The sequence below is a fragment of the Mus musculus genome, chromosome 2 (assembly GCF_000001635.26).
Source record: "Mus musculus strain C57BL/6J chromosome 2, GRCm38.p6 C57BL/6J".
NCBI lineage: Eukaryota > Metazoa > Chordata > Mammalia > Rodentia > Muridae > Mus > Mus musculus.
The window spans coordinates 11569844-11583542 of record NC_000068.7 but is presented as its reverse complement, the minus strand read 5'-3'; positions in this window follow the sequence as shown (position 1 = coordinate 11583542).

Below are 13699 nucleotides of genomic sequence, written 5' to 3'. Positions count from 1 at the left end.
CCACATGGTGGCTCACAACCATCTTTAATGAGATCTGACTCCCTCTTCTGGAGTGTCTGAAGACAGCGACAATGTACTTACATATAATAAATAAATCTTTAAAAAATTAGCCAAGCCAAGTGGGGCACACACAGGAAGCAGAGCAGGAAGATTTCTGTGACTTTGGCACCAGCCTGGTCTGCAGAGTGACTTCCAGGACTGTCAGGGCTACATAAGAAACCCTGGCTCAAAAATCTAAAAAGCAAAACAAACCTACTTTGCTCAGGAGTTGAGAACAGTGGTGTTTGGGAAATGGAACCGCGATGTTGGTGAGTGTCTAATGAAGACTGCAGGGTTCCAATCTGCTCAGTGACTAGCTATCTGTAAATGGGAAATGGAAATGATAGCTATGTCAGTTTAAAATTAATAGGAAAATTCAGTAAATGATGCATTATCTGTTTAAAGAAACAGCTTTTAAAGTTTTTCCTCCTAGTTTTGGAGGTTGGGATATAAAGTCAGGATGCCAGCTTGTTCCCAGGTGTGGCCCTGTCCTTCTCCACCCGTGGCTGTCTCCTTTCTACATGTATAAAGTACTAACATTTGTTATGTGCGGTTTCCACAACCTTCACTTAGCTCACTGAACATCCTGTGAAGTTTTCATGGCTTCTGACAAATGTTTAATCATGTGCATTCATCATGCTATATAGAATCAATTCACTACCCTAAAAAAAAATCTCTGCTTCACCTACTTTTTCAGACCCAACCCCATGTGCATCCTGTTATGACTGATGTGTTTAGCATTAAGAGTTTTGTTTTTTCTGGGGTGTCCTATGATTGCAGTCATGGCATATGCCTTTTGTCCAGACTGGCATTTTTAGTGTGGGACTTGGGACAGCAGTAATCCCACCACTGCATCTGACATCTGAGTATAGCATGGAGAGATTCTGTTTGTTTTAAAGATCCATCCGTATCTTTTTGTGGCTTTAATGGCTTGTTTCTCTTTGATTTTACTTTTTGTGAGAGTCTAATATAACTCAGACCACCTTGAACTCCTGATCCTCCTGCCTCTGCCTCCAGTGCGGGCTCAGTTCTCTCCACGCACAGCTAATTTCTCATGAGCAATATTCCTTTTGGCAGCTTGTGCTGTGCTCGCCTGTTGAAGGACATCATGACTTCTAGTTCTTGGCAGTTAGTAAAGAAAAGGCTGTAGTTGCTTAGGACTCTGACTATCAGGCAGCATGGTTAAAACTGTTTATCTGTTGTCACACAGATATAGAGACAAACCCAAGTTTCACTTTTAGCAGAACCCATTTAGGAGAAAACTCCTGAATTTTAGCTCTTTCTAATGTCTTTTCTTCTTCCCTTGACTTCTCGGAATACCTATTCCCTGTCTCTATCTCTTCGTATTTATTTTTATTTCTTTATTTTTTTGCTTCTTGTAACTTTAATTTTTTCAAGGCTTACTTTTAATGATGTGCTTTCCCCCATCCCCAGACGGTTTCTCTGTGTAGCCCTGGCTGTCCTGGAACTTACTCTAGACCAGGCTGGCCTCGAACTCAGAAATCTGCCTGCCCCTGCTTCCCAAGTGCTGGGATTAAAGGCGTGCACCACCACTGCCTGGCTTAATGATGCTAAGGGAAGTGAACCTGTTTAGAAATGTTCTTTGGAGCAACTCCGGTCTGTGCCGTCTGGAAATTGGCAGTTCAGTTCACAGGGCAGCAGCAGCAGCTCAGTCCACTCACAAACACTTCACAGATACACCAGCAGTCCAGTTCAGTAGAGATGGGAGAGCAAACACGAGTCAGCAGTGGTGGGACGACCTAGCAGAGACAGCCAAGGCTCAGCCTTTGCTCGAGTCAGCAGAGGGACCAGCAGGAACACGAGGAGAAGCTCTTGGCTGTGCCTCTCAGCAAAGTAAAGATCGGCGAAGACTCAAGATGAACAAGCTTTGCACAGCTAGTTCAACCAGCAAGCCAAGCTCAGCTCTGTCATTGTCGAGTTCTATTTATACGCTCCAAACATCACTGGTCCTCCACAGGTCTTCCCTCAGCACAGGAGTCCGTCACAGCTGATATCACTGCCAATCAGCCCTAGTCCAAGGAAGCAGCAAGAAATCAAGAGGTGCCTTTCTCTCTATGGAGTCCTGACAAATGCAGCTCAACTAAGCAATGTGAGGCTGACCAATACATGCTTGCCTGCTTGCCCTTAGCAAAGAATCCTTCATGTGTATGCTTTAGCGGAACCTTCCTTCACGAGTCTGCCTTAAGCTTTTTACCTGTGTCCACTTCAGCTAAACATTCCTTCACATGTTTGCCCCAGCAAACCACCATCCAACACAACTGACTTTCCAAAGAACCCTCAAGTTTCCACTTCAGCCCCTTCAATTGCATTTGGTTACAAATTAAAGCTCTTAGATAAAAATTTCTCGGGCTGGCGAGATGGCTCAGCGGTTAAGAGCACTGACTGCTCTTCCAAAGGTCCTGAGTTCAAATCCCACCAATCACCTGTAATGAGATATGACGCTCTCTTCTGGTGCGTCTGAAGACAGCTACAGTGTCCTTATGTATAATAATAAATAAATCTTCAGGACTGAGCGAGCAGAGTAGAGCAGAGAGAGTGGGCTGACCAGAGTGAATGGGGCTGACCGGAGCAACCAAAGGTCCTAAATACAATTCCTAGCAACCACATGAAGGCTCACACCCATCTGTACAGCTACAGTGTACTCATATGCATAAAAATAAATAAATACATCTTTTAAAAAAAAATCTCTCGGCCAGGCATATTGGTGCATGCCTTTAATCCCAGCACTTGGGAGGCAGAGGCAGGCAGATTTCTGAGTTCAAGGCCCACCTGTTCTAGAGAGTGAGTTCCAGGACAGCCAGGACTACACAGAGAAACCCTGTCTCAAACAAAACAAAACAAAAAATCTCTCATTCTCCACAGCCAACTCCAGGTGTACTGAAGTGGTTCTCAGTACCTTTCTTTGGCCTTTATTCCTGTTCTATGACACCCTCATGAAGGAAACTTAAGGGTCCTTTGGAAAGTCAGTTGTGTTGGATTTTTCCCCCTAAGGTAAATATGTGAAGGAACGTGTCATTGCAGCAGATACAGGTGAAAGACTAAGGCAGACTCATGAAGGAATGTTTAGCTGAAGCAGACACTGTGAGACCCCGGCTTAAAGTGTTTCTCCCTGAAAGGTAAAGCCCCTGGATGTTTCCCAAGCTTGTTTTCCCTGATATCTAAAAATACAGCCAGAAAGAAGCTCTTTGTTCTCTATAGCCAGCAAAAAGCCTTTTTGTTTCTGTGCCTTACAGCCAGAGATGCGATGATTGTGGGGAGACCTAGCCAGGCGCTTGCTTGGCTCCCTGTGCCAAGGACATGGAGATAGATTCCACAGAGAAGAGCTGTAGCCAAACTCCTCCCAATTCCTCATCTAGCTGTTAAAAGCCCCCTACTGTTACTGCTCAGGGTCGAACTCCCCTGCCCTGCGAGTTCAACCCCAGCTAGCTGACAATAAAGCTTCTTGCAGTTTGCATCAGGTGTGGTTTTCTCTCGAGTCATTGGGGTGCCGGCCAGCTCATCCCGGGACTTGAGCGGAGGTCTCCCCAGTTTCGGGGGTCTTACAACACAAGTGAAAGGTTCTGGTAAAGCAAGCACGTGAAAGCAATGTGGCATGTATTGGTCCACCTTACATTGCATAACTGAGCTCCATTTGTCGGGACTCCATAGAGAGAAACGCACCAAAAAACTTCTGGTGTGCTATAGTTTCTTGCTGCTTCTTGCTGATTGGCAGAGTCATATCAGCTGAGACAGACTCCCGTACTGAGGCAAGATGTATGGAGGACATGTGGTGTTTGGAGGGAGTATAAAAAAGACTCAAGGGACAATGATGGAGACTGAGCTTGGCTTGCTGGTAGAACTAGCTGTGCTCGTCTCACGTCTTCTCAGATCTTTGCTTTGCTGAGAGGCACAGCCAAGAACTCCTGATGACTCATGCGGATTGTGCTGAGGCCTGGCTGTCTCTGCTAGGTAGTGCCACTACTGCTGATAACTGTTTGCTAGCCAAACTCTACCAAACTGGACTGCTGGTGTATCCATGAAGTGTTTTCAAGTGGATTGAGCTGCTGCTGACCTGTTGGGAGTTGCTCCAATGAACCTTTCTAAACACTTTCCTGCTCCCTGCCTACACCCCATACCCATATCCTTTCTTTTCCACTTCCTCTGGTGGGCCATGAGCTAAAAGGGATGTTAAAGTGTTTAAGAACCATGGTGGGCACGCCTTTAATCCCAGCATTTGGGAGGCAGAGGCAGGCGGATTTCTTACCAGCCAGCCTGGTCTACAAAGTGAGTTCCAGGACATCCAGGGCTACACAGAGAAACCCTGTCTCAAATAAATAAATAAATAAATAAATAAATAAATAAATAAGGTTTTAGGGGCTGGAGAGACGGCTCAGCAGTTAAGAGCACTGACTGCCCTTTCAAAGGTCCTGAATTCAAATCCCAGCAACTACATGGTGGCTCACAACCATCCCTAATGAGATCTGACTCTCTCTTCTGGTGCATCTGAAGATAGCTACAGTGTACTTAGATATAATAATAAATAAATCTTTAGGCTGGAGCCTGCGGGGCCGACTGGAGTGGGGCAACCTTCATTCTCAGCAACCACATGATGGCTCACAACCATCTGTAATGAAATCTGCTGCCCTCTTCTGGAGTGTCTGAGGACAGCTACAGTGTACTTACATATAATAAAAAAAAAATAAATCTTAAAAAAAAAAAAAGAAAAAAGAAACAAAACAAAACAAAACAAACAAACAAAAATAAAAAATAAACCTTAAACAAAAAGTAGGGCTTTTAAAAATTGAAATTACACTCTCACCTTCAGTTCTGGCAAGGAAAGCCGCTGGCTATTTTTGTTTATTCTTCCCCTCGACCTAGGATATTGTCCCTTCCACTCTTCCATCCTGCACCCAGTGAGACACTACTCAGGCAAGGGTTTGGTATAATGAAGAAAGCCTCCCACCCTATACTCCCCCCATGGTAACCATTTTAAGTTTCTCCTGGATTGCTCCTGATATCTGCCTCTGCTTTTAAATCCATCCTTACGAGGCTCTGCCTCTTTCTAAGCCGATGTCTCAGAAGACAGTCTGTACTCAGCCTTTCGTTTCCATTCATGCTCCAACCCCCAACAGCCCAGAGAGTAAATCCAGATGTTGAGTCATCCAACATTGACTCAAGAAATAGAGAAGGTAATCCCCAGCATTACCGAGTTAATGCATTCAGTTGGGAAAATGATCTACGAGAGGCGATCTGTTTGAAAGTATATTCTTTTTATTGAGTATGCACTAGGCCAACATAAAAGAATAAGTGATAAGTAGAGAGATTGACATACATATACACATACATACACACATACGTATACACATACATATACACAAACATATCAGACAGCAAACCATCAAATTGGACACTCAAAACACCCTGCAAAAAGTCCCATTAGAGTCCTAGGCCGAGAAAGGCAGGAGACTTCATTGCCCACAACAGAGACAATGTGTTTTCCATGTTGCCTTGTGAAAGGCAATAAATTCTGCTCCTTTGGGGCCAGAAAACGCCTTCCCAGAGATACCACTATTTACAATGTCAAGCACAGTAAGTTATGTTTACTTAGGAACAAAATGATACCATAAATTAAGGTCATAGCTCTCCCACTCCTTGGCAGGATGCTCCACATGAATCTACCTTCCAAATTTTTGTAGTTTTGGAATGTAGCTGCTGCTCAGGCTATATCTGCAGCAGCTTTCCCCTTTCATAGATATCTAAAGGCTTGGCCTCCTGAGTCCCTAGCTAACAGAACTCCCAGGGCCAAAGTCTCTCTGGGGAATGAGTTTACATCAAAGTGAATGTCAGTGGATGGTCGGTGGTCCCACATCCTCACTGCTCCCTCCCCTGCCTCCTGCAGGGAATCAACCTGACTGCAGGCTCCTCCTTCTGCCTTGGAGCCCTGACTCCTTTCCTTAGAGAATGCCCGTGGATATTTGTCTGTTTGTTTGTCTGTCCATGGCAATCACAACTGTCGTTTGTTTGTTTGTTTTTTAGACTGGTTTTCACGTTAGCTCTAGCTGTCCTGGAAGTCAGAGATCTGAGTGCCTGTTTCCTAAATGCTGAGATTAAAGGCGTGTGCCACCATGCTGTGCTGATTAGTAACTCCCTTCTCACCAACAATCTTACTCCCAACACGCTGCCCTGCCGCCTGATATCCCTTTGAACAGCCCACCCTGCCTCCCAGCATCCAAAACCTTTCACAGTTTTGTTGTTGTTGTTGTTTTTAAGACAGGGTTTTGCTTGTGCTCTGTCCAATGGATGACTGTGAGCATCCACTTCTGTATTTGCCAGGCACTGGCAGAGCCTCGCAGGAGACATCTCTATCAGGCTCCTGTCACCATGCTCTTGTTGGCATCTGGTTGTGTCTGGATTTGGTGGTTGTTTATGGGGTGGATCCCCAAGTGGGGCAGTCTCTGGATGGTTACTGCTTCGGGCTCTGGTCCAAACTTTGTCTCTGTAACTCCTTCCATGGGTATTTTGTTCCCCATTCTAAGAAAGAACGAAGTATCCACACTTTGGTCTCCCTCGTTGAGCTTCATGTGTTTCGCAAATTGTGTCTTGAGTAGTCTAAGTTTCTGAGTTAATATCCACTTATCAGTGCATATCATGTGTGTTCTTTTGTGATTGGGTTACCTCACCCAGGATGATATCCATCCATTTGCCTAAGAATTTCATGAATTCATTGTTTTTAATAGCTGAGTAGTATTCCATTGTGTAAATGTACCACATTTTCTGTATCCATTCCTCTATTGAGGGACATCTGGGTTTTTTCCAGCTTCTGGCTATTATAAATAAAGCTGCTATGAACATAGTGGAGCATGTGTCCTTCTTACAAGTTGGAGCATCTTCTAGGTATATGCCCAGGAGAGGTATTGTGGGGTCCTCCAGTAGTACTATGTCCAATTTTCTGAGGAACCGCCAGACTGATTTCCAGAGTAGTTGTACAAGCTTTCAATCCCACCAGCAATGGAGGAGTGTTCCTCTTTCTCCACATCCTTGCCAGCATCTGCTGTCATCTGAGTTTTTGATCTTAGTCATTCTGTCTGGTGTGAGGTGGAATGTCAGGGTTGTTTTGATTTGCATTTCCCTGAGGATTAAGGATGTTGAACATTTTTTCAGGTGCTTCTCAGCTATTCAGTATTCCTCAGGTGAGAATTCTTTGTTTAGCTCTGTACCCCATTTTTTTTTTTAAATATTTATTTATTTATTATATGTAAGTACACTGTAGCTGTCCTCAGACACTCCAGAAGAGGGAGTCAGATCTTGTTATGGATGGTTGTGAGCCACCATGTGGTTGCTGGGATTTGAACTCCTGACCTTCGGAAGAGCAGTCGGGTGCTCTTACCCACTGAGCCATCTCACCAGCCCCCCTGTACCCCATTTTTAATGGGGCTATTTGATTTTCTGGAGTCCAGCTTCTTGGGTTCTTTATATATGTTGGATATTAGTCGCCTATCTGATTTAGGATTGGTAAAGATCCTTCCCCAATCTGTTGGTGGCCTTTCTGTCTTATTGATGGTGTCTTTTGCCTTACAGAAGCTTTGCAATTTTATGAGGTTCCATTTGTCGATTCTCGATTTTACAGCACAAGCCATTGGTGTTCTGTTCAGGAATTTTTCCCCTGTGCCCATATCTTCGAGGCTTTTCTCCACTTTCTCCTCTATAAGTTTCAGTGTCTCTGGTTTTATGTGGAGTTCCTTGATCCACTTAGACTTGAGCTTTGTACAGGAGATAAGAATGGATCAAGTCGAATTCTTCTACATGATAACTGCCAGTTGTGCCAGCACCATTTGTTGAAAATGTTTTTTCCACTGGGTGGTTTTAGCTCCCTTGTCAAAGATCAAGTGACCATAGGTGTGTGGGTTCATTTCTGGGTCTTCAATTCTATTCCATTGATCTACCTGTCTGTCATTGAACCAGTACCATGCAGTTTTTTGTTGTTGTTGTTGTTGTTGTTGTTTTTAATCACAATTGCTCTATAGTAGAGCTTGAGGTCAGGCATAGTGATTCCACCATTGGTTCTTTTATTGTTGAGAAGAGTTTTATGCTATCCTAGTATTCTAGGGGTTTTGTTGTTGTTGTTGTTGTTGTTGTTGTTGTTGTTCCATATGAATTTGCAGATTGCCCTTTCTAACTCAGTGAAGAATTGAGTTGTAATTTTGATGGGGATTGCATTGAATCTGTAGATTGCTTTCGGCAGGATAACCATTTTGACTATATTAATCCTGCCAATCCATGAGCATGGGAGATCTTTCCATCTTCTGAGATCTTCTTCAATTTCTTTCTTCAGAGACTTGAAGTTCTTATCGTACAGAAATTTCACTTCCTTAGTTAGAGTCACGCCAAGGTATTTTATATTATTTGTGACCACTGTGAAGGGTGTTGTTTCCCTAATTTCTTTCTCAGCCTGTTTATCCTTTGTGTAGAGAAAGGCCACTGATTTGAGTTAATTTTATATTCAGCTACTGCAGCGAAGCTGTTTATCAGGTTTAGAAGTTATCTGGTGGAATTTTTAGGGTAATTTATATATACTGTCATATCATCTGCAAATAGTGATATTTTTACTTCTTCCTTTCCAATTTGTATCCCCTTGATCTCCTATTGTTGTCTAATTGCTCTGGCTAGGACTTCAAGTACTATATTGAATAGGTAGGGAGAAAGTGGGCAGCCTTGTCTAGTCCCTAATTTTAGTGGGATTGCTTCAAGTTTCTCTCCATTTAGTTTGATGTTGGCTACTTGTTTGCTGTAGATTGCTTTTTATCATGTTTAGGTATGGGCCTTGAATTTCTGATCTTTCCAAGACTTTTTATCATGAGTGGGTGTTGGATTTTGTCAAATGCTTTCTCAGCATCTAACGAGATGATCATGTGGGTTTTTTTTGTTTTGTTTTGTTTTGTTTTGTTTTGTTTTGTTGGAATTTTTTTGTTTTGTTTTGTTTGGTTTTGGTTTTGGTTTTGGTTTTTCAAGACAAGGTTTCTCTGTAGCCCTGGCTGTCCTGGAACTCACTTTGTAGACCAGGCTGGCCTGGAACCCAGAAATCTGCCTGCCTCTGCCTCCCAAGTGCTGGGATTAAAGATGTGTGCCACCATGCCCGGCGTGGTTTTTTTGTTTGTTTGTTTTTTAATTTGAGTTTTTTTATATAGTGGATTACGTTGGTGGATTTCCGTATATTAAACCATCCCTGCATCCCTGGGATGAAGCCTACTTGATCATGATAGATGATCATTTTGATGCGTTCTTCTATTCAGTTTGATAGAATTTTATTGAGTATTTTTGCATAGATATTCATAAGGGAAATTAGTCTGAAGTTCTCTTTCTTTGATGGGTCTTTGTGTGGTTTATGTATCAGAGTAATTGTGGCTTCATAGAATGAATTGGGTAGAGTACCTTCTGTTTCTATTTTGTGGAATAGTTTGAGGAGAATTGGAATTAGGTCTTCTTTGAAGGTCTGATAGAACTCTGCACTAAACCCATCTGGTCCTGGGCTTCCACTCATTCTTAATTACCAAAGTCTGTTACCAACAAAGGATGTAACAAAGTTGCAGTTTCCTGTTACTTAACACAAAGGAGGTTCTTTTTCTTGTATAGGAAGTCCAAGCTGGGGATGGAGGTTCATGCCTGTAATCCCAGCTGTTTAGGAGCCTGAGATAGAGAGCAACAAGTTCAAGGGCAGGCTGGGCAAAAACACAGTGAGACCCTGTCTGGACATAAAGAAGGCCAAGGCAAGCAGACCACAGCTGGCGCCATAGCTTGGCAACTTTCTAGCCCACCCCAGTGCCAACCCATTGGCTGCTGAGAGTTTACCAGCACTGGCACAGTAAGTGCAGCTGGTTGGTGGTGACTGATGACCAAGAAGATAGATAATGGATGTGTGAGTGAGGAGCCCCGCTTCTTGCTGGAGAACATGAGGGTACTATGTAGTTACTTTGGCTGAGAAGGAATGTTCTAGCATCTGAGATTTTAGAGGAGGGCGAGGGCGAGTACTTGTTTTCTTCCTTCCTCCTTTCTTTTCTTCTTTTCTTTTCTTTCTTTCTTTCTTTCTTTCTTTCTTTCTTTCTTTCTTTCTTTCTTCTTCCTACTTAACCTACTGTTTCTTAAAGGAGAAAAGCCAGCTCTTAAAGGGGTCTGCAACCCTATAGGTGGAACAACAATATGAACTAACCAGTAACCCCAGAGTCTCTAGCTGCATATGTAGCAGAAGATGGCCTAGTCGGCCATCATTGGGAAGAGAGGCCCCTTGGTATTGCAAACTTTATATGCCCCAGTACAGGGGAACGCCAGGGCCAAGAAGCAGGAGTGGGTGGGTAAGGGAGCAGGGTGGAGGGAGGGAATAGGGAACTTTCGGGATAGCATTTGAAATGTATATAAAGAAAATATCTAATAAAAGAAGAAAGAGAGAGAGAAAGAAAGAAAGAAAGAAAGAAAGAAAGAAAGAAAGAAAGAAAGAAAGAAAGAAAGAAAGAAAGAAAGAAAGGAAGAAAGAAAAGCCAGCTCTTTGTTTGGCCTATCAAGAATGACAGGAAAGATTACAAGAGTTGTGAAGGGCACTCTCAGAGTCTCCTGTGCACATCTAGTTCCAATCTTCATGCTCAACTTTATCTTGTTTCATTGTCTAATCTAATTTTTACTTTTTTAAAAGATGAATTGTTTATTGTGTATACAACCTCCATGTATGCCTGCATGCCAGAAGGGGGCACCAGATCTCATAGACGGTTATGAGCCACCACATGGTTGCTGGGAATTGAACTCAGGACCTCCAGAAGAGTAGCCAGCGTTCTTAACCTCTGAGCCCTCTCTACAGCCCTAATCTCTGTTTTCTTTTCGTTTTGTTTGTTTGTTTGTTTGTTTGTTTGTTTTGGTTTTTTGAGACAGGATTTCTCTGTGTAGCCCTAGCTGTCCTGGAACTCACTCTGTAGACCAAGCTGTCCTCGAACTCAGAAATCCACCTGCCTCTGCCTCCCAAGTGCTGGGATTGAAGGCGTGCACCACCTAACCCTGCCCTAATCCCTGTTTTCTTAAGCTGTGAGTGAGAATACATGGGCTTGTGTAACTGAATGAAAAAAGTGCCAAGGGAGCAGTGATAAATGGCAGCTGAACATGCAACAACCAAATGTTTGTTCAGAGTCAAACTTGTAACCATCCAAGGGGGTTCTAGGAGGCTCGCTGGTATTGCAGCACACAGTTGCCCTGCACGCTTGATTCTGGACACACCGTGTGCTCAGTTTGCACAGCATACGCCCTCACACCATGCAAGCTGGCTAGTGCTGCCTGAAACACTGCAGCTTAGGTTTGAGACTAGTGTATGCTATGAGTTACAGTGTTTACTGTACATGGGAAAACTCCCCTCTTACAGTAACATAATCGTTACATTACTGCTGGGCCTTCTGTGGGAGCAGACTTTTGTATAATACACTCATGCAGACTAGTTTTCTCAACATGTCTATTATCAAATCAAAATATTGGTTAACTCTGAAAAGCATCAAAGATGCTCCAATTTCTTCAGTATCAAGTATTCAGGTAATATTTAATTCTTCATGTAAATTAAATTGAAATTACCACACTGGTCTCATTAGCAGACAAATTCATTATCATCTTTAATAAATGTTGAAATTATACATATGTATATATATGCAATATTTTATAGGTGCTTTGGATTAAGTCTCTTATGATTTATTATCAGTAAACATTTGATTTCTATCCATACTTTCTATATAACCGTATTTTATTTGGAGCTGTGTAAAGATTCCTCAGGTAATAAGGGGGTGTGGATGGGAAAGTCTAAGCGTCCCTACTCCAATCTGTACAGTCAGTGAAGGAGGGCATTCTCCTAATTCCAGATCAGGATATGAGAATATTTAGACAGAACTCGGCTTACCTAGAATTTTTTGCAAGGACTTAATTATGCCAGACTTGATTACAGGTCTGTAGCTACTGGAGAGAGGGGATGGGGGTTCTGATGTGCACTCACTGAAACAGCCCTGTGGCAAGCGAGGTTCAATTTGAGCCCTAAAACTCGTGTGCTTTCCAGAGAGCTGCTGTCAGCAGTTCATCCCCTGTAGCCTGTATCCAGACACAACCCACACTGGCTCAGACTTGACTGAGAGCCCGGTGAAGTCAGCCAGCCTCGGGATATGGATGAAGGTCAGGAGGCTCTGGAAGTAGCTGGAGCTCTCTGCAGTGAGTAACAAGAACTCCTTAAATAGCCTGACCCAGGCAGGGTTTTCTAATATGGAAGAGGTCCAGCCCTTGAGACTGATCTCCCTAGCTTTCTTGTGATAATAGGATTCTTTCTTTCCTTTGTTGGTGTCTCGAGGAACAGTCCTAGGTAACCCCAGGTGGCCTTAACTCTCAATATGTAGGGTGACTTGCAGTACCTCCAGAATGCTGCCATGCGCCACCATGCCTGCACCTCTTCTTTCTCCTCTTCCTCTTCCTTTTCTTTATGACATACTGAAGATTGAACCCAGGGCCCAGCAAACATTAGCCACATGTTCTATGGTGAACTTCCCCATCTCAGACTTGTTTCTTTATTGGGTCGGGGTTTGATTTTGACCCTGGAAACAGGAACATGTAGGAAACTCATAGTTTTGATATTTAGGAGCTGAGTTTAAATACTGTGTGTGTGTGTGTGTGTGTGTGTGTGTGTGTGTGTGTGTGTGTAGCATTTTAAGAAGTTGTAATTTTAGCCAGACATCTTGGTTCACATCTGTAATCCTGGAAATTAGGAGGCTAAGGCAGGAGGATTGCTATAGATTCGAGGCCAGCATGGGCTATAGAGTGAGACCTTGTTGGAGAGAGAAAGAGAGTACTTGAGTATACAGTGAAAGCCTATGGTTATAACTTAAACTGTGGAACTGGACTACTGACATAGACTTTCGATAAAGCTGGAAAGTCCAGAGTAATACTATAGAAAAATAAGGAGTTAAAAGTCCCTGTAAAGATTTAAGAATGCTTTGAGAAAAGGTATTTTTAAAAATTAGTTTTATAAATGTGGTTTAATTTTGTTTTGTTTTTAGAGACAGGGTTTCTCTGTGTAGCCCTGGCTGTCCTGGAACTCACTTTGTAGACCAGGCTGGCCTCGAACACAGAGATCTGCCTGCCTCTGCCTCCCAAGTGCTGGGATTAAAGGCATGAGCCACCACGCCCAGCTGTGGTTTAAATTGTTAGAGGAAGTTCATTGACCATCTGTCTGTCTGTCTATCCATCCAGAGTCCCAGTAGCCCAGACTCATATGAACTCGCTTTATAGCTGAGGATGACCTTCACCTCCTGAGTCTGTCTTTCTTTCTTTCTTTCTTTCTTTCTTTCTTTCTTTCTTTCTCTTTCTCTCCTTCCTTTCTTTCTCTCTTTCTTTCTCTCTCTCTCTCTCTCTTTCTTTCTTTCTCTCCTTTCTCCCCCCCTCCTTCCCTCCTTCATCTCTTCTTGTTTTTAAGAAGGAGTCTACCGTAGCCCAGGCTGATCCAAACTTGCTGTGTACCCGAGGATGGCCTTGGACTCTCAATGTCCCTTCCTGATGCCCTTTTCCACGAACTGCAACCTCAGGCACGCATGGGACCAAATAACTACATTTCTGACCAGCCACCAGCATTTCTCTTAACAGTGATTCTTAATTGTTTAAT